Source organism: Lissotriton helveticus, chromosome 9, assembly GCF_964261635.1.
Source record: "Lissotriton helveticus chromosome 9, aLisHel1.1, whole genome shotgun sequence".
NCBI lineage: Eukaryota > Metazoa > Chordata > Amphibia > Caudata > Salamandridae > Lissotriton > Lissotriton helveticus.
In genome coordinates this window covers 895,653,566-895,674,343 of record NC_136070.1, presented here as the reverse complement: position 1 = coordinate 895,674,343, position 20,778 = coordinate 895,653,566, and positions in this window count along the sequence as shown.

Genomic DNA, 20,778 nt, shown 5'->3' with positions numbered 1-20,778 from the left:
CCAAGCCTAACATGGATTTTTGAAAAAGCACTATTGCTTGATGACAAGTATAAAACGCATATGAAGAGTTGGATCTCTGAATTCTTTCAGGTAAACATGGGAACTGCTCCTCTAATGATTGTCTGGGATACATTCAAAGCTGGAGTCAGGGGCGAGACTATTAGCTACTCACTAAGGAAGAATAGAATTGAAAGGGAGCAGGTGCAGAAGCTCCAGGAAAGGCTGAAGGGAGAAGAAACTAAATTAACATAGGCCATTAAATCCGGTGGGGATTCTGAACAGCTCAGCAGTCGATAGCCAAGTTAAAAGCTCAAATTGGTTCAGTATTTGCGGAAAGAATAGCGGCAAAATGGGCCTCAACTCGTGGGAAGATCTACGAATGTGGAGAACAAATAGGACACAATCTAGCTCTCGCCATTAGGCAGCAATCAACTATAAATACAATAATGGCAATAAATATAGAGGTTGAGGGAGTTACCAAAGATCCGGGGGAAATTCGCAAGGTCTTTGAAGGGTATTACTCGAACCTTTACCATGACACAGATGATAGGCCTTTAGAGGTCAGGAGTTCTGACATTGCAGACTACTTAGACCCTACACCAATGATCAGACTTAGCCCCGACAAGCAAGAACTAACGGAACATCCCCCCTCCTGGGAAGAAATAGACAACGCAATAAAAACCTTGCCGGATGGTAAAGCAACTGGCTTGGATTGCATCCCGGCAGAGTTTTATAAAACATTTATTGAGCAAATTAAAGAAATGTTCACTGCAGTCGTTCTTTCCATATTTGGTGGCACCCATCCTCCTCCCTCTTGGTCTCTTGCGAATATAGTAATCTTTCCTAAAAAAGACAAAAATCCACACAAAATGTCTTCATATAGGCCAATAACCCTGATCAATACGGATTCTAAAATCTTTTCTAAAATATTGGCTGGCAGAATTAACCTAAACATACAGGACTTAGTTTCCAATTGGCAACATGGCTTCATCCCTAAAAAGGGTACCACTGAGCATGTTCGAAGAACAATTATGTTGTTTGACGCCGCAAAGATAGCAGGAGATCCGATCGCCTTAATATTGTTAGATGCCGAGAAGGCATTTGATCGGGTCTCCTGGCACTTCCTATGGGAGGTCATGAAGAGGGCGGGCTTCGGCCCTAATATGCTGCAGGCAGTCCAGGCGCTGTATAGAACCCCAAGGGCCCAAATTATGGTAAATGGTAAACTTACGGACACAATAGAAATCTCAAGAGGGACCAGACAGGGATGCCCTTGCTCCCCTCTACTTTTTGACATATTCATTAATCCATTTATTTGCAAAATAGAGGCTAATCTCGAGATACCAGCAGACATCAGACACGGTATAAGTACAAAATCATGGCATATGCAGATGACTTAGGAAAAAGAAGCCCTATCATTTGGGAACATTTCTGGATATGCACTAAACAAAACTAAGACACAGATAATTGTGAATGAAAACATTGTCTGGACAGACAGCCGGGTAGTTCCTCAAGCGAAGTATTTAGGAGTAAATATTATGGCTAATCTAGAGCAGATAGTAGAGAAAAATTTGAACCCCCTATCTATAGACATAAAAAAAGCCCTCAAAAGAATTGATAATCTACATTTGACTATAATTGGACGCTGTAACGTAATAAAAATGACGTATTTCCCGAAACTATTATACTACTTTCGCAGGATCTCGCTGGAATTTAATAACTCAATCCTGCATCTATTTGAACACATTTTTTGCCAATTCATTTGGGCCTATTCTAATACAAAGAGGTCCTATAAATTACTATCTTTACCTAAAGAGAGAGGAGGCTGGGCACTTCCAAACCTGAAACTGTATTACTGGGCAACCGTCTTGCAGTACAGCTCATGGTTACTACATGAGACTTGTGGAACGATAAATTCAGGACTACCCTCCCCATATATGGCATTACTGGGGGAAGACAGCAAGGGATCCCTATGGAGACAACTTGAGTTTGGGTACTACAAACACGTTCGCTTTAAGACTCTCAAGAGTGCATACCGGGTCTTCACCAACTCCCGAAAATTATTCGGCTTGGGCAGACTGAACTACTATACACCACTAACTAATAACCCAATGCTTCCACTGATATTTGGCAATACATATCTTCAGAGATGGTATAGCTCAGGAGTCAAGAGATTGGGTGATCTGATTACAACTGAGGGGGTAAAGACCTTTGCTGAGCTCAGTTCGCAGTTCTCGATAGAGGGGAATCAGAGCTTCCACTATCACGCAATCAGGGATTTCCTAATACGCAAGACAGGGGGTCTAGCCGGCTTTGTAAGAGTAGACATTGTTGATAGATTGCAGGAAGAGATGACACCTCGAATAGGAACAATATATACTGCTATGAGCACTAAAATGCCGGATGACCTGGAAAAAATTGACACAAAGTGGCAGGTCAAACTCAATAATAACCAGAACACCTTCCACAAAGCCCTGAAGTTATCCCACAAATATCTATTGTCAACTAAACTGCAGGCCCAATTCTATAAGACAGGATTTGTTCTCTATATAACACCTAGCAAAATAGCCAAGTGGGGATCGGGTAGTGGAACTCTCTGTCCCAAGTGTCATGTATCCTCAGCCGATCAAGTACATATGTTCGCCACCTGTCCGAAACTTAGTCCACTTTTAGAACAAATACAGCATTTCATTGGGGTGGTTTTGGGACAGGACATACAATTAACACCCACAATTATCTCTCTTGGGCTGGATGACACGAACCAGATTGCGGGCCCCTTCATTTGTGTAGCCATGACCATCTATAGAATCTGCATTGCGGCCAACTGGAAAAGTCGGGATCCCCCTTCATTCGCACAATGGCAAACTAGGCTGTTAGCTACCTGTAAACTTGAGATAGCCATCTATGGGAAAAAAAGGCAAGCGAGCTAGGAAAACTGGGCTGTTGGTCTGGGAACAATTGTCTAGTTGGATAGTTGGGACACCGGAAGAAACTACCAGCGGGTAATAGGAGGAAGCGATGGATAGAAAATGACATCGCAGCCTTAGCCTCAATATGCTGTTATAGCTCCAAATAGGAGGATGTTTAGATTGTTTTTGCTTTCTTAAGATGTAAAGTATGCTCTGGATTCTCTTCTCACTAATTTCCTCCCTTTTTAGGTTTCGCGTCAGCGAAAGACCTTATGTCGCCGGCTTGCGGGAATGTTGGACAGGGGATGTGCACGCGCTTTCCCTCGGCGGATTTCACCTCGTGGGCGCGCACATCTCCTGTTCAACATTCAGCAGCCTCTCGCCTCTCTCATTCGCGCGCGCACAGACAGCCACACTCACGCATGCGCACACACATTCCCACGCGCACACACTCCCCCCGCACACGCAGGGCTTACATACACACACAAACGCGCACACACACACCCTCCCAACCCCACTCACCGGGCACACGCAGGGCTTCCATCACTGGGGGGGGGCGGGCACCGTCAATGTGCCCCGACGCCCCCCCTCACCGGGTCTGTTATACTCCTCTCGTCCTGTCCCGCGGTCTGATTTCCTTCTTCGTCCCTCTCGTCCAGCAGCGGCAGGGGCTCAACCCTGGCAAAGTAGAGGCCCCAGCGCCTCGCTGCCTCCACAGGCCCCTCAAGGAGCTAAAGGCACCAGTGAAGGATGGGCATGCTTCTCTGTTGGGTTTGGATGTAGATCCGAGGAGGTGCTGGTTCCTCAGCCTGTAATTAGCGATCATCTCTTCATTAACGCCGCCATCAGTAGCACTAACGCATGCGTCAAGGAACACGGCGACCCCCGCCTGAGAGAGCATGTTTGAATGGCCACATTTGCATTTGAGAGTGTTAGCATGGTCTGTCTCCAACCGCATAAACCACACGAGTGGGGGGGTGCATGATTTTTTAAATACAATTATGTGCATTTTCTTTTTTTCTGCATTTTCTTTCGGTATTAATGCAGATGCGATACTTAGCAAAAAAATCAAGCCAGATTGAGAAATAGGTGGGTGAGTGGGTGCATATAGATGAATATATAGCAACACAGGCAGCTGAGAAAAATAAAGATAGCTGGGGTCGGGGGGGGGGACATGCACTACTTTCTCTCCTAAAAGTGAGAATGCCTGGAGTGAGGGGTGGGGGCGGCGCACCTGCGTGGTTGCCTCTGCTGCACTCTCTGCCCCCTCCACCATCGGCCCGACCCCTCTTGTAGCAGCCGCTTCTCACTTCCCACAGACGAGGTGCTAAATGCCTGAGGGGCAGTTAGCCCCAGCGCGTGCACCAGCAGCTAATCCCGAGAAAACAAGCTCTGCCTGGGGTGGGTGGGGGTCACGAGGTATGCGAGTCTAAACTGATATGGACTGGGAGGCTGGTGCGAGCTTTAGCCGCAGCTGTCTCTGCCCATTTCTCTTCTGATCCAGTCTAGGGCTGGTGAAAGATAGATTTTTTCATTCTCTGGAGTTCTCTTTCAATCCATCAGAAACTGCTTGGAAAAGAAGACATGATATTGGGAAAGTGCAAAATAGATAAATATTGCGCTTTCCTCTTTCCGAATATCACACAGGTCTAAGCATGGGCGGATTTTGCGGATCCACGATTCACGAATTTGCAGATTCACGGATCGTGGATCCGCAAAATCCGCGGATTTTGCGGATCGGCGGATTTGGGGGCGGGGCTTCCTCGAGTGTGTGGGCGGGGCCAAACGGACGGGGCTTCCATGCGAGCGCACATGCCTCTTGTGTGTATAAAAGGTCAGAGACCGATCAGAGCAGCAGATTAAGAGACAGAAGCTCCTGGTCACAGGAACAGCACGGGGATTGCGCTCGTGAAAGTCAAAGATGCAAATGCCTCTGGCCTGCATCACAGCGGATTTTCGATGGTATATTTGGGAAGAAGGCACACCTGCCCAGCCTCCACAACGCTCACGATTGATTTTGGGCTGATGAATGAGTCACTGAATTTAAGCTTCAACTAGGGCACATGCTTTATTGATATCTGCAAGTGTTTCCTGTTGAGGTTTATTTTTTGTGCCAGGACCGTCGTCCAGAATGAACCCTGCCCTTCATATTTATTCAAGAAGACACCACCGTTTTCCCCCATCTGAAATAATTTACGATGGCGACGGCAAGCTGCCAGCGCCATCCTGAAAAAGTTACTTAATTAGCTTCAACAGGAAGCTCCAACTGATAAAATAAAGCAGGCGCTCGAGCCCCTGCTGTATCTTATCTATTAGAGCTTCCTGTTGAAGCTAATTAAGTAACTATTTGAGGATGGCGCTGGCAGCTTGCCTGCGCCATCGTAAATTAGGCTTTGAACTTTTGACCGCAGAATTCGCCGCTCGCGGATTGCGGATTTTCGGTAAATTCGCGAGAGTTCGCGGACCGCGAATTTCCCGAAAATCCGCAAAATCCGCGATCGGAGCGGATTTTGCGCTCATGCTTACACAGGTCCCTGTTGCTCCCGGCTGAAGAGCTCCTGAGGCGAGTGCAGGCAAAAAGGAGGCAGTGGGTCAAAATGAAGCGAGATTTCCTAACTCTTGCCCCACATTATACAGGTGACCACCTCAGCCCTTACCCAGAAAGCCACCTTTTCGTTGGGCTCTACCCTCTTGAATAAAAGGAGGAGCCCTTACCCCTCATGCCCACCCGCCATTACTATTCTGCCCCGCCGTTGCCACGTGGCACACTCCTACCAGAGGTGTCCCCATGTGGGGTGAACCATCATGCACAAGAGGGACCCCCTGAGCAAGGACAATCAACAGAAGGAACTGATACCACAACTTTGAGGTTAAATATCTGATGCCGTATTATTTTGCACATTATACAGTGGAATAAAACGCACTCATAAATAACTTCACAACGTATTTAGCAATTACACCATTTTGGAATGTTCCTTACAGAGACAGCTAGGCACGTGCAGTTCCTGACCAGCGTCAATGCCTAATACTTTTGAAATCTCATTGTCTGGCTCCGCTTCAGATGCTCCTTGCACCTCTCATCCATTTCAGGGCCTGCACGTGATTGTGAAGGCCCCCCCAAAATCTTGCCTAACCTGCTCTGTAGCAGACATCTGGGGGCACGCAAGAGGGACTCACCTGGTTCCTCCTGGTCCCGCTGTTGTTTCCTTCCCGCTGCTGAACCCGGCCATCAGCGCAGCGTGGACGGACTTGGGGGACTACATCTCCCGTGAGCCCTTGCGCCGGAAGCCGACAACGCCTGCATTCTAACACGCCCGGAGGCGCTTAAAAGTCAAGAGAGCCCCGGTGGAGCGGGGCTCTGTAGCAGACATCTGGGGGCACGCAAGAGGGACTCACCTGGTTCCTCCTGGTCCCGCTGTAGTTTCCTTCCCGCTGCTGAACCCGTCCATCAGCGCAGCGTGGACGGACTTGGGGGACTACATCTCCCGTGAGCCCTTGCGCCGGAAGCCGACAACGCCTGCATTCTAACGCGCCCGGAGGCGCTTAAAAGTCAAGAGAGCCCCGGTGGAGCGGGGCTCTGTAGCAGACATCTGGGGACACGCAAGAGGGACTCACCTGGTTCCTCCTGGTCCCGTTGTTGTTTCCTTCCCGCTGCTGAACCCGGCCATCAGCGCAGCGTGGACGGACTTGGGGGACTACATCTCCCGTGAGCCCTTGCACCGGAAGCCGACAACGCCTGCATTCTAACGCGCCCGGAGCGCTTAAAAGTCAAGAGAGCCCACGCATCGCGGGACCGCGCGCGGGTCGGCGCCGGGCTAAGCCCGGGCAAAGGGCGGGCTTTTGAGGCCCTCAGAGGTTGAGGAGGCCGGGTCGGGTGCACCCCTCTAACACTAACACTGACATTGCAGGTCTCCCCAAGGTACGTCTTCTCCACACTCCTTGCATTATTCGGATTGCCTGGCGGACCACTACATATTTAACCTACCATTTGAGGGGAAAAACGCAGTTTTATATATACCATCCTGTTCCTTGCGAACTTGCAAACTCCAATGCACGGTATATTGCTTTTCACATCTTGCCATCTGAGTGACTATAACTACTGCATATATCGTATTGTACCCGTGCCCTATACTGCGCCTAGTTCAGCATTGGGTTTGTCCCGACTCACCCGCTTCTGTGCAATAGTTTCCCTATAGGGGATCCGTTTGTCATCACTGCCATTTAGCGGGGAGAGTGGGAGGGTCCAAGGCCAGTATAACACCTTTTGTCTTTTGTTTGGAATTGAGTAACACCCTACCTGTGATAAACATAAACGCATCCAAACCAACACTATGACTACTAGGGGCACTAGAAGCAAAACAGCAGCTGGGGGGGTTCCAGTGATAGGCCCAATAGATAACTTTATAACAAGGGCCAATGACGCCATAAATCAGGGCATCTCACTCCTGGAGCGCAGGGTTTCGCAAGATTTAGCTCTAGCAAGACGATCATCCCTTGGCCTCATCGCATCGGCAAGAACACCAGTTCGGGCCATAAATATCAATACTGGACCTACAATTGATGTCCGTGCTGATATTCACAGTATACCAAATGAGGTTAATTTATCAGCATCAAACCCCTTAATAGACTCAGATTTAGAATCTACCATGGATCTGGAAAGGACCCCGGACCTGCTCATCGACCCTACACCAGACGAAGCAGTTGTAGATAGTACAAGGCAATTAAGGGGTAGGGGGGAGGGTGCCATACGGAAACAAATAAAACACAGAACACAGCTTAGCATGTCTAAGGTTAGAAAGTATAGCGCGCCAAAGCGAAAGGCTAGGAAAGGCGTTAACTCACACCTAAATACAAATGGAAAAAATGTAGCCATTGAGATAGAAAGCGAAGAGTCTCAGGGGATGCCGCAGGGCACAGGGGACAAACCTGATGCAAATATTGCAAATGACCAACTGTTGGAAAGAATGGATGAACTTTTCAGCATCTATTTGTCCCCGATAGAATCCAGACTTGTACGCATTGAAAAGCAATTAGCTGAATTAAGCGCTCCCATTATAAACACTCCTAGCGATGGGGCGCCAACTTGTGTGGGACCTAAACCCAAGAACACCTCAGCTCCCATTATGACTACAAAGCTCAAAACCCCACAAGCTCCATGTAAAGGAACTGCTGCCAATCAACTGGCAGTTAATACTATCACTAATCCTACCGTTAATCCTCACACGACCAAGGTAGCCACACAGTCAGGGAAGGGGCAAAATACTGCCCAGAGCAAGGGAATCCCAACTAGTCAAATTAATAACTCTGCTCAAAATCCCCCAAGGGCTCAGCCCATCCAAAATATGGCAACTAACACGAGGCAGATTCCTCCCCGCATCAGCCTGCCGCCTCAATGCGGGGCATACGTGCTGGTCCTAGTTAATGTTTCCAAACTTAGGAAGGACCAAGAAGAAACCCCCACATCCCTTAAGAATAAGACCCTACACTGGTTAATTACAAATTGTAATTTCCCAATGGAAGGGGCAAGGGAGATCATTCACACTCAGAGAGTGGGATGGGTAGGCCCACTGAGGAAAAAGTTCAAGGGGGACTGCATAATTGTACATTTTAAGAACCCCCAATGGGCCGAAAAAACTTTGGCTAGTGCACCACTACCCTCACCATGGGAATTTAACACCACCCTGCTCCCATTGGGTTACTTTTATAGACATTTGATTTCCCCTAAGTCAAATATGGTGAATAACCCTGTTGTGCCCTACCAGGACCCAAATTTCTGTACTAGGATTAAGTCTCCACTTTTTCACCAGAACCAAGACCTCAATCCCCTGACGGACCCTGTACAGTGCCATCAGGCCCCAATGCCAACATATCCGTTGTACTACCCCCACTTTCCCACAATGCCCCAGCATGACCACAGGGAAAGGTTATATCCAACAATCACGCCAAATCAGTTTATGCATCAGAATGAAGCAAGGCCACTATTTAATATCCCAACCTATAATCGGTTTGAATATGCCTTTTCAAATTTAGATGAGCAGGATTGACTGGATAATAGGGTAGGTAACAACATTGGAAGTATAGATACATGCAATGACAACAAGGGATATCTATTATCAGCAGAAGAAAGCACAACTCAGGAAAGATTACCTGGTGATATGGACGGCAATAGTGGTTGTCCAGTAGTTGGTAACATTAACGAGGAATATCTACTAGCAACACCAGCTAATGTCACCCAGGGAACACTAACACATGACCACACTGCTATATTCATAGCCACACATGAATATAAAATCCCTACATCGCCCGTACCCGATAGTGAGGAGCCTTGGGAATAAGCCTACTAGACATCCCAGCTATCGTGGTTTGTCAATTCTTAGCTGGAATGTAGCTGGGTTAGAATCATTGCTCCATCAGGATTCAAGCAAGCCGGGCCGAAGAGGCTGAAATGCCAGAAACCGGTCCCCGGTAGCTTGTCTCCTTTCTGGTGAAGAATTGGCTTGGTAGTTTGGTCTGCCCTGTTCCCATGATGCACTGGGCCAGGGACAGACTAATTTGCATATAGCCAGGTTCTGAGCTGGGATGGGGCAGTGAGATAAATAACGGTGATGGATCAAGCCCTGATCTTTGGACTGGGTAAGAGTGGTCTGCCTAATTCAGACACTCTGTTCATCACCACCCCCTTTTCTGTATCGGGTTAGAATCAAGGCTCTCAGATCCTCAATGGGCCAAGATAATCGATGGTATAGACATTGTTATGTTTCAGGAGACCTGGGCTGTCGGGAACCTATACATAGAGGGCTATCACTGCTTCAGTGTAACAGCGCCCAAACCTAGTTTTGGCCGAGCAGTGGGCTGTTTGTTTATTGGGATTAAGATATTGGCTGGTGGCACAATCAGAGATTTGTCTAGAGGGAATCCGAATATACAAATTCTTGAATACAAGTTAAAGACTCGGATTTATTTAATCAATTTTTATAATAATGATTTTTACTGTGTACCTAATAAAAACTTTGAGGCACTTTCAAAGACCTTACACAATCTGGAATTTAGCCCACAGGCTGATGTTGGGTCAGGGATCTTAATTGGGGGTGACTTCAACGCAAAGATATTAAAGAATTACGGGACTGAGGATAGGACCCACTTAGACCAAGCGGAACGAAGGGGCATTGAATTAGCAAACATACTAACTGAGTTCACCCTTGGTGATGCCATAGAAACAGGCCACATTTCTAGTGCTTTTCATGCTCCTACGTTCAGAGGTAGGGACAGTAGTTCCACTATTGATTATATCGTTATGTCGCCCCATTTAATAGATTGTGTAGTCAAGTCTACAGTGATGGAGACATCGTTTGGCGATCATAATCCACTCACAGTAACTCTGGATTTAGCCCCTAGTTCGGTTTACCCGAACTTAAATGGCGCAAGGGACATCACACCCTCGGTTGATGGTTTGCGACTAAAATGGAGGGGGTTGACAGCGGGGTAATTTTGGATAGTGTACAAACTAAATACCTGCACCTGATTAACTCCTGCCTATCCATGGACGGTAATTACCACAGGATAATTGCTGACTTTGGCAAATTGTGTTCAACCATAAAAACTCTCCTGTCAGTACCTTTACCAAAGGTAGGGAAAGAACCAAGGTGGTTCGATTCGGCCTGTTCACTGGCAAATAGGGAATTACGAAGGGCACTTACTACTAAACCCAGGTGTACAACGGCTGTTCAGACAGATAGGAAACAGTACAATCTTACAAAAACTGGAAGAAAGGCCGCACTACTCTCGGAACAGTGGGAGTCGCTGGTCGCCAGCGCAAATCTGGGGGGCAGCGGGCCCTTCTGGTCTGCAGTCAGGAAAACAAGAGAAATGGGCAAAAAGCTAACACCAATTAGCTGTAATATAACTAGTAGTGTATGGGAGGCCCACTTCTCTAAAATCTATGCTGCTCCACCTGCCTGAGGAGTCGTTGACTTTCAGCCCAGGACAGTTGTGTGGCCTACAGATTGATGCCCACGAAGTAGAAATAGCTATAAAAGAGAGCCTTGGAAACAAGGCAACAGGCCCAGATGGTTTGCCCATCGATATTATTAAGCACAGTCCAGATTTATGGGCACCAATTCTTCTTAATGTCTTTAACAGTTTGCCAACAGTGCCTATGCCTACCACCTGGGCAACGAGCACCATCGTCCCAATCTTCAAAAAGGGAGACAGGTCGGACCCAGTTAACTATCGTCCGATCTCCCTTTTGGATAATACCCTAAAAATTTTGGGACGAGTAATTTATAACAGGGTGCTTGAATGGACTGAAGACACAGACTTATTGGACCCGTGTCAGATGGGATTCAGGAGCGGGTTGGGGACAGTGGAGCAATGCTTGAACCTAAAATTGATAATTGACAAGTATAGTATTGCTCGATCATCTCCTATTTACCTTGCTTTTATGGATCTTTCATCCGCCTTTGATCTAGTGAATAGATCTAAACTCTGGACCACCTTATTGAATTACGGGCTAGACGAGGCTCTTGTTAACCTCCTGGCCTACCTCCAAACTGATTTAAAAGCACAGGTCAGGATTGGGATGGGTGGAGAGGTCTCCGGAGCTATTGATATCGGCAGAGGGGTGAGACAGGGGTGCGTTTTAGCACCCCTGTTGTTCATTATTTACATTAATGGCTTAGCCGGAAGTCTTAAACAAGTTACCAGTGACGTACCGACAATCCTGGGGAAACCTCTTTCAGTGCTACTATACGCAGATGATGCGGTGCTTATGGGCCGCACACCAAATGCCCTCCGCTCACTTGTTCAAAGCTTTGTCCAATATATGGAGGGATTAGATCTGCGTGTAAATTTAAAAAAATCTTTTATCATGTCATGTGGCCCTGGGAAACAGAAGCTCAACACTATACACATAGGAACAGATAAACTCAAATCTGTGCCTATATTTCCTTACTTAGGGTTGGTTTTCGCTGCGAACGGCTCGTGGAGTGGGCACTTGGCCCACGCCACGAGCAAGTTCTCGAAAGCCACCAATTCTATTTTGAGCTTGCCTCGCCCGAAGAAAATAGGTGCCACAAGAGCTATCTTAAAATTTTTTAGATTACAGTGCCTACCAGTAGCCTCATATGGAGCTGAGGTTTGGGGGTTGGGAGGTAGCCCATGCATTCAGCGGGAAAAAAGCCGTTTTTGCAGAAAAATACTGGGCGCCCCAATCTCATCTTCTGATTTTATCTGTCATAATGAACTAAACCTCCCCTATGTATGTGATTTTATCAGAGCCAGACCAGCACTATTTTGGGTTAGGGTTTGGAGGAACAACTCAGCCACCCTGACACAAAATATTATAAAGGACTGCCTAAATTGCGACCGTGGCATGGAGATTCCATGGCTCTCAGGAGTCTCTAAAACACTAAGTGCCGTCGACAGAGGTAATCTTTTCTCCGACCCCACCAAGATTGAGCTCAAGGACAATATTGAGGTTAAACACGCACTGTGTGCACTTTATAAATGGGAAAGGATGGGAAGAGAATTATCAAAATCAACTGTTGTAAAATATATGGGAAACGAACTGTGTAGGCAACCACTCCCACCCTACCTTACTCTACCCACGACCAACTGGGAGAGATCACTTTTGTTTCGTCTAAGAGCGGGCTCAGTGAAATTTTTGTTGTCCTTCCCTTTGGGCTATCGACATAGCACTGACTATAATCCATGCCCGTGTGATGGTGTCAGCACACAGGATGATTTGCACTTCCTATTCTTCTGTAAATTTTATCTAAGATATATTAAATGGTTTTTAACCCCATATTTTAGGAAACAAAGACCCCTCTCGCTGGAGGAGTCTCATTTAATGTTGGTTTCCCTGGACTCAGATAAACTAATCTTTCGCACTAGCACTTTCCTGAGACTGATAACACGAGTGCGCAAAATGATGGAAAATCCTTGAAATTAGCCTCATCAGAACTGTATTACATTTTTAATCATGAATTTTTGTAATGATGTGTTATGTAAATGAATTGTTTATGTGGTACTTTTATGAATTTTATGAAATTCGAATAATGGTCTTTTGAACTTGAACTGAGCCTAACCAGCTCCCTCGAGGGAGGGGCAAGGCCGCTCAGATGTAAATCTAAATAAGCATGCCAGAGGTATCTCCTGAAGGACCCCTTGCACCCTTCAGAGAGATGAGTATTGGCAGCAGGGCTATGGCTTGGTTCCCTGGTGCAGACCGCACCGCTCTCACACCCAGGGGCCACAAGATGGTGCTATCAGCTACTTAGAGTGTCAGAAACAGCCGCTATGCGCCTATCCTCTGGCCCGTGCCAAGAATCAAATCTCAAACATCCCCACAATGTTCAAATATACAGTCAATAGTAAGATGACAAGTTAACCTGTAGTATCGCTACCAACCACGGGCCCACCCCAAGGCTGGCCATGAATCACCTACCATTAGGCCTCCCACAAACTAATGCCAGGTATTGAGATGCAAACACAACAAGCATTTGCAATGCAATAGGTCTCGCATTTACGTGACTTTGAGCTATTGGCATTGTAAATGACAATGCCTTTTTTTATGTTTTGGTTTTAAAAACATAAATTTAAGGCATTGTCCCTTACAATGTCAATAGCTTAAACTCCCAAAAATGCGAGACCTATTGCATTGCAAATGCTTGTTTTTTTTCTCTCTCTCTCTTCCTTGTCCTTCTCTCTCTTTTTCATCTACTTTTAGTATGCTCTAATTTTTTTCTGTCTTAATTACGATGTGACCCAAAGGTGTGTGGGTGGGGGGAGGGGGGGGATGTTGGAAAACAAAAAGTGACGGTAACTTTGTAACTTCTGGCTTTTCTTTGTGACGAAAAAATAAAAACTTACATTTTTTTTTTTTAAAAGGAACTTAATGCACAAAGCACTTTAGTATTGTCTATGTTGCACGTCATCGACTACATTTTACATCCGAGGTATTGTTCGATAGTATTTCACTTCCAAGAAAGACGGCACACTACCGGAGCTAAGGAAGTATCCTTTTAATCCGTGGTGGCTCGCACAGGTGAGAGCAGTGAGGGGGGTAGGTTGGGGTGGGTGTGGGGGTGGGTGGAATTTAACAGATGACGGGATAAGTAATATTAAATAATTAAATAAAACCACTTACTTTGCGCTCGCTGCATCGCAGGCACGGTGATGAGGTGAGTGCAAACTAAGTGGTTGTATTTATTTATTTAATATTACTTATCCTACCGTCTGTCGAATTCCACCACCCCATCCCGCCACGCCATGCACCCCTTGCCTTTGCGAGCTGCTACTGATTTTAATGTGTACATCCATGATGTTTTATATGAAATCTACGGATAGTGAAAGGCAGGCACGGCCCATGACGGGCGTGCCACTGGGCAGTGACGTGGGGCGGGGGAGGGGCAGGGTGGGGAGTTGTAAAATGCAGGAAACGGCCGATTTCAGGTAAGTACTGAAAAAATAAAATAAAAGGAGTTTCGTTGCGCGCGCTGCATTGCCAAATGTGATGCAGCGCGGGCAACATTTTTTTTTCTTCGGTACTTACCTGCGAATCGTTCATTTTCCGTATTTTACAACCCCCCACCCTGCCCCTCCCCCGCCCCACGTCACCGCCCGGTGGCACGCCCGTCACAGGCCATGCCTGGTTAAAGGCCAGGTATGTTCATTGGGTACTTGATTGGGGGAGAGAATCTAGCCTTACTGACTAGAGCGGTCGATGTCGAAGCTGGGAAAAAAGGTTTGCGTGTGTCAACGACGCTCAACATCCTGTGATTCTGGGCAAATCACTTAATATCCCCGTGCGGAACAAAAATGAATGTGTCCTTGTGTACCGAAACTGATGCTATGTAAAGCGCTCTGATACCCGACATCTTTGGTTCTAGTTCGGCATATATAAAACGAAAAAAAGATATGTTTTATTGATTGTACGTTGTATGTTTGTCTTTTTAAAAAAAAAACATTAAGAAAATAAGAATTATTATTATTCTCATACATTTTGAACCAGGGAAGGCCACATGAACCCCTAGTAGTATCATACCACTCCAGTGTGGAAAAGAGGCATAGATAATTAAAAATTTGCTAACATTCGTGCCAAGAATTTTCAATTCTATTAAAGACAGGAGGCGAGGATTATGCTTTTCTCTATTTCTTTACTGAGAAAACAACAGCAGCCAATTAGAACACAGTAAAGACAAAAACTACAATACCCATGAGTCCACTGCTATTATAAATAGGGTCACAGAGGTCATAACTTCCTCTTTCTTGTCCAACAGTTAAGTCATAATGTCAAAAACGAAGAAGGAAAAACCAGGGGTCCATAAAGAACATCCGGCCGCAGGACATCCAGAAGGCGAGCAAGCAGGTAAAGCCAAGAACCAGGGGAACGAGCCACAGCAGTAGTTGCAGACGCCGGATCCAGAGCTCACTTGAGGTCGGAACCTGAAATTGTAAACAAAGTCGTAATATCTACACCCAAATGGAGAAGGATCAAATGCAATAAGGGTGGGAAATAATGCATTACAGTTCATAACAGAGGTATATATAATTCAGCACAGAACAATATATGAATGCATCAACAGGCAGAATAGCAAGGGTGGGATAATCCTCGCCTCCTGTCCTTAATAGAATTGAAAATTCTTGGCACGAATGTTAGCAAATTTTTAATTCTATGGCAGGACGGAGGCTCAGATTATGCTTGTTTAAAGCTGCGCCACCACAACAGATGCAACATTAACTATCGGTTTAAAATAGAAAGTTTTGAACACAGATTCAGAGGACCAATCCGCAGCCTTCATGATGTCGTGAAGGCTAGCACCCATAGAAAAAGCCTTTGAAGCCATCGCTCCTCTAGCGGAATGAGCCCCGAACAAGTTAACATCAATGCCCGCCTCCTTCATGAGCCAACGTACCCAACGTGCCAAAGGTGCAGGAGTAACAGGCTTGAAAGGCTTCTGCAAACCAATAAGAAGTTGACCTTGTAAATCATGTCTTAAAGATGCAGTGCTTACCTCATAATCCTTGAGACATTGGACTACACACAATTGAGGATTGTGGGGAAACAAAGGATAAGAAACAGAAGAGGTATTACACTTCGTTCGTCTGGAAAGAACAAAAGTGACACCTTCCGGCGAAAAAGTTCGGCCGGCGAGATCCAAGGCTCGCACATCAGAAACCCGTTTGCAAGAAATCAAACATAGAAGCATAGTGAGCTTTGCAGAAAGTTGTTTACGGGTCAGGAACAAATTGGAGGGCCAAGACGACAGAAATCTCAGAACCACAGACACATCCCATAAGGCCACATATTTGGGACAAGGAGGTTGTACCATCCGAATGCCTTTAAGTAATTTAGAAATCAAGGGATGTTCACCCGCAGGCTTGCCGTCAATCGGAACATGACCCGCCGAAACGGCTGAGCGGAAATCGTTGACGGTCCGATAAGCCAAACCAGAAGAGGCCAGAGACGCCAAAAAATTACTAATCAGAGGGAGATCCGCTGAAACGGGATCCACTGCCCGTTGTGCGCACCAAGCACGCCATAGTTTCCAACTGGACGCATAACGCTTGCGTGTGTTGGGGGCCCAAGCCTCATTGAGAAATCTGGTAGATTCTCCCGATAATCCCGGGACTTGCCAGCGTCCCCCGAAATCCTCCAAGCCACCAACAGAAGTTGATTCGATAAAATCAGAGGATGAGGATTGTGCAGAGGATCCAAGAGGAGGTTCCACAGAAGTGGAAGGATGAATGGGGTCGAGCAACTCATCTCCAGAAGAAGCGGAAACCACGCTTGGGCCCTCCAAAGAGGGGCGATCAGAATGAGCTCCGAAGAGAACAGACGTGCCCGGGCAAGAACCCTGGGAATTATCATGAAAGGAGGGAAGGCATAGCACAGGGATGGAGGCCAAGGCTGGAGAAAGGCATCCGTCGCCAGGGCCTCCGGATCCGGATGCCAGCTGAAAAATCTGGGAAGCTGGGCGTTGAGACGAGATGCAAAGAGGTCCAGATGACAGGACCCCCAGAGGAGAGTCAATTTTTGAAAGACCCGAGGATGCAGCCTCCAATCGCTGAAGTCCCGGAGGTGACGGGAATTCCAGTCCGCAATCTGATTGCAAGAACCCGGTAAGTATTCTGCAATAATCGTGATCTTGCGTTGCAGACATAGGTGCCAAAAGTCCTTTGCAATCTCTGAAAGCAACTTGGACTTGGTCCCCCCCAGTTTGTTCACATACCGAACCGCAGAGATGTTGTCCATCCTGAGTAGAATGCAGCAATTCGCTTGCTGAGGGGATAGGCATCGAATTGCAAAGGAACCCGCGAGAAGTTCCAGGCAATTGTTGTGGAGGGACAGTTCCTCCTGCGACCAACGACCCCCCGTCGACACAGAACCGCAACGGGCTCCCCAACCCCAGAGGCTGGCATCGGACGCTATCACAACATCGGGGGTCTTCCCAAACAACGCCCTGCCGTTCCAGGCTTCCATGTGGTCCAGCCACCACAACATCTCCGAGCGAGCATCCTCCGAGAGAGGAACATGATCCGAGTAACGCAGACCCTTTTGAAGATGCCGAATCTTGAGACGTTGAAGAGCCCGATAGTGAAGAGGACCTGGAAAAATCGCCTGAATGGAGGAGGACAGAAGACCCACAATGCGGGCCACGGAACGCAAGGAAACAGTCTGTTTGGCAAGAAGGAGACGTAAGTCCCGCTTGATCGCCCTGATTTTCTGTCTGGGAAGAAGGAGCTGACAAGAGACAGAGTCTATCCGAAAGCCCAGGAAATCCATCGACTGAGATGGAACAAAGTCGGATTTCTGAGGATTCACCAGAAAACCCAAAGATTGTAACAGATTGATTGACCATTGCAAATGCGAACGAAGGAGAATGGGACATTGCGCCAAAATAAGGACATCGTCCAAATAAACAATCAGTCGGACTCCACGAGATCTCAGGGACTCCATCACAGGACGGAGAAGCTTCGTGAAGCACCACGGAGCTGAGGAAAGACCGAAGGGGAGAACTTGGTACTCGTACCAAGTCCCCAACCATTGAAACTGAAGATACCGACGATGAGGGGCAAATATTGGCACAGAGAGATAAGCATCTTTGAGATCTAGACGAACCATCCAGTCTCCCTCTTGCAGTAAATCTCGTAGAAGATGAATGCCCTCCATTTTGAAATGGCGATAGACTACTCCGCCGTTGAAGTCTTTCAAGTTGAGGACCAAACGAGACCCCCCCTTTTTTCTGAACCAGAAAAACGTTGCTGACGAAACCGTTGGGGTGAGGAGTCGTCGGGGCAATGGCTCCTCGGGACAGAAGAGAGGTGATCTCTGCGGAGATAAACTCTTGATCTTGTAGGGAAAAAACAAGAGGACGCGGCCGATGATGCTGGAGAGGGCGAGAGTAAAACTCGATCTTGAACCCCTGCACCGTTTCCAGCACCCAGGCATCTTTGGAGATCAACTGCCAATTGTGGAGAAAAAATCGAATTCTGCCGCCCAAAACCACATCTGAGGCTAGAATCAAGCTCACCTGAGGCGGAATCTGGACGACCTCCTTGGTTACCGTTGTAATCACCTTTTCCGAAGTTGCCTCTACCCTTTTTGGAAGGATAGAAAGAAGACTTGGTGTTGGAATAAGACTGGTTGCCACGCTGGGACTTGTTGCCTCTCTGCAAGGCCTGGTCAGCTCCACGGCCGGACGAACGTCCCCTTCGTCCCACGGCCGGACGAACGTCCCCTTCGTCCGGCCCTGCCAAAAAGTGGACGAAAGGCACGTCGGAGATTGGCTTGGGCTTTGTCCAGCCCACTGAAGGTGGAAACGAACTTAGTCAATTCCGTGAGGAAAGGCCCACCGAAAAGCAAGCCTTGCGCCTGAGGACCAGATTCAGAGGAAGCCAGGTCTGTTAATCTGGGATCCAGTTTCATAAGTATAGAACGGCGACGTTCTGAGGAAAGGGCGCAGTTTGCATTACCAAGAATGCAAACGGCACGTTGGGACCACCCAACCAATTCGTCCGGGTCAAGTAAAGCACCAGATTCTTTGGCGCGGAAGGCCATATCCAGGATTTTGGTGAGGGGCCCCAGCAGATCCAAAAGTTTGTCCTGACATGAACGCCAAGAACGATCCAAACCCTTGGTAGGATCCTTCGAATATTTCTTCATGTATGTGATCATAGTGGGATCCACTTCAGGAGTAAAGGCCAACTTGTTAGAAAGATCAGGGCGAGGGCACTCAGAGCGCAAACGCGCTCGCACCTCCTTCTCAAAAGGAGTGCGAATATGATCCTGAATGTAATCAGCAACTTCAGGAGAGGGCAACCAGGATGAAGAATTTGGATATACTATATCCGATGGATCGAAAGTCAACACCAGAGGAGTTGCGGGGACATCCACGTAATGTTCCTTCCTGGATTTCTTGGAAGGAGGTGGCCTCGCCGGTTCAGAAGAGGAAGAGGAAGACGATGAACCATCATCCGACTTCGAAGAAGGGGAATCACGAGAAGGAGCTGAGCGTTTTTTAGCTCTTCGCGCCGATGACAAAGACTTCGCTAATTTTGCAAAATCGGAACGATGTGGATTCTTAGGCGACTTACCACTGCGCCCAGAGGAAGGAGGCAGCCAGCCTTGTTGGGCAGCATAGTCAGATAAATGTTTCTTCAGTGGCGCAATCGCCTGAAACAGAGCTTGTCCCATGAAATCATCCATTGAAGCAGAGGGCTCTTCCTCATCATAATAGCCATATTCATCCTCATCATAGTAATCAGCCATAACTGGGTATGGAATCAAATGGCCCACAATTTGAAGGATCGAAGTTCCAAGTATGAAAGGCTAAAGCCAAATTTGGGGGAGTGGAACCCCTAATGCAAGCAAATATACAAAACCTGACTAGCAGGGCACAATTCAATTGAAAGTGGAGGGAGGGCTTGCACTACAACAATTTAACCACTCTAGGCAGAGCCTATGCGATCATTTTACAACCCCTGTAATTCTGAATGTCAATAGGGGCGTAATAGGGCTCAAGCGGCTGGCGGAATAGGGCACGGCAAACCAGAAACCAGAAATTCCAGAAATGCCTCAGAAAGATTCCAGCGTCACAACGAGCGTCGGAGAAATCAAAACAAATGTTGACGCGCATGCGCGTGCAGCAGCCAGCCGATAGGAGGGACGCGCGACACACGCGCGTCTCTCCAGCCCCAGGAAACCTCCCGCTCCACCAAAAACCAAGACGCAACAGCGCGCGTCTTGCCGAGAGGCGAACACACGCGCTCTCCAAACCAACGCCGAAGCGAGCAAGAAACAGTCGGAAGACCGGGAATAATAAACCAACAACGCGCCGGCAAGACAAAGCGCGAAGGAACCAACGAAGCGCACAAAGCGCGAGCAATAGCACAACAAGCAGCAAAAGTGTACAGCAAACACAATATGAAGGTACACAAGTAACAATGAGTAACAAAAGTAAATGCACTTAACTGGCTGCGAAACAGCAAAGAAAGAGGAAGTTATGACCTCTGTGACCCTATTTATAATAGCAGTGGACTCATGGGTATTGTAGTTTTTGTCTTTACTGTGTTCTAATTGGCTGCTGTTGTTTTCTCAGTAAAGAAATAGAGAAAAGCATAATCTGAGCCTCCGTCCTGCCATAGAATTGGGAATCACCGTGCTTTTTAGGGAGAAAGGGTGGGGACACTACAAGCACTGCTGCATGGTTACTGAATACTGTGCTGAAGTTGGAATGTTTCAGGGGAGAGTTCTACATGTCATTATGTTGAATGGAATTATATACACCACATCCCGTTTAAGAGGGCATTACCTCTACGTCCCTCGTCCTCGACCCAGTCATCACACATGAGGTATTCCACACGACAG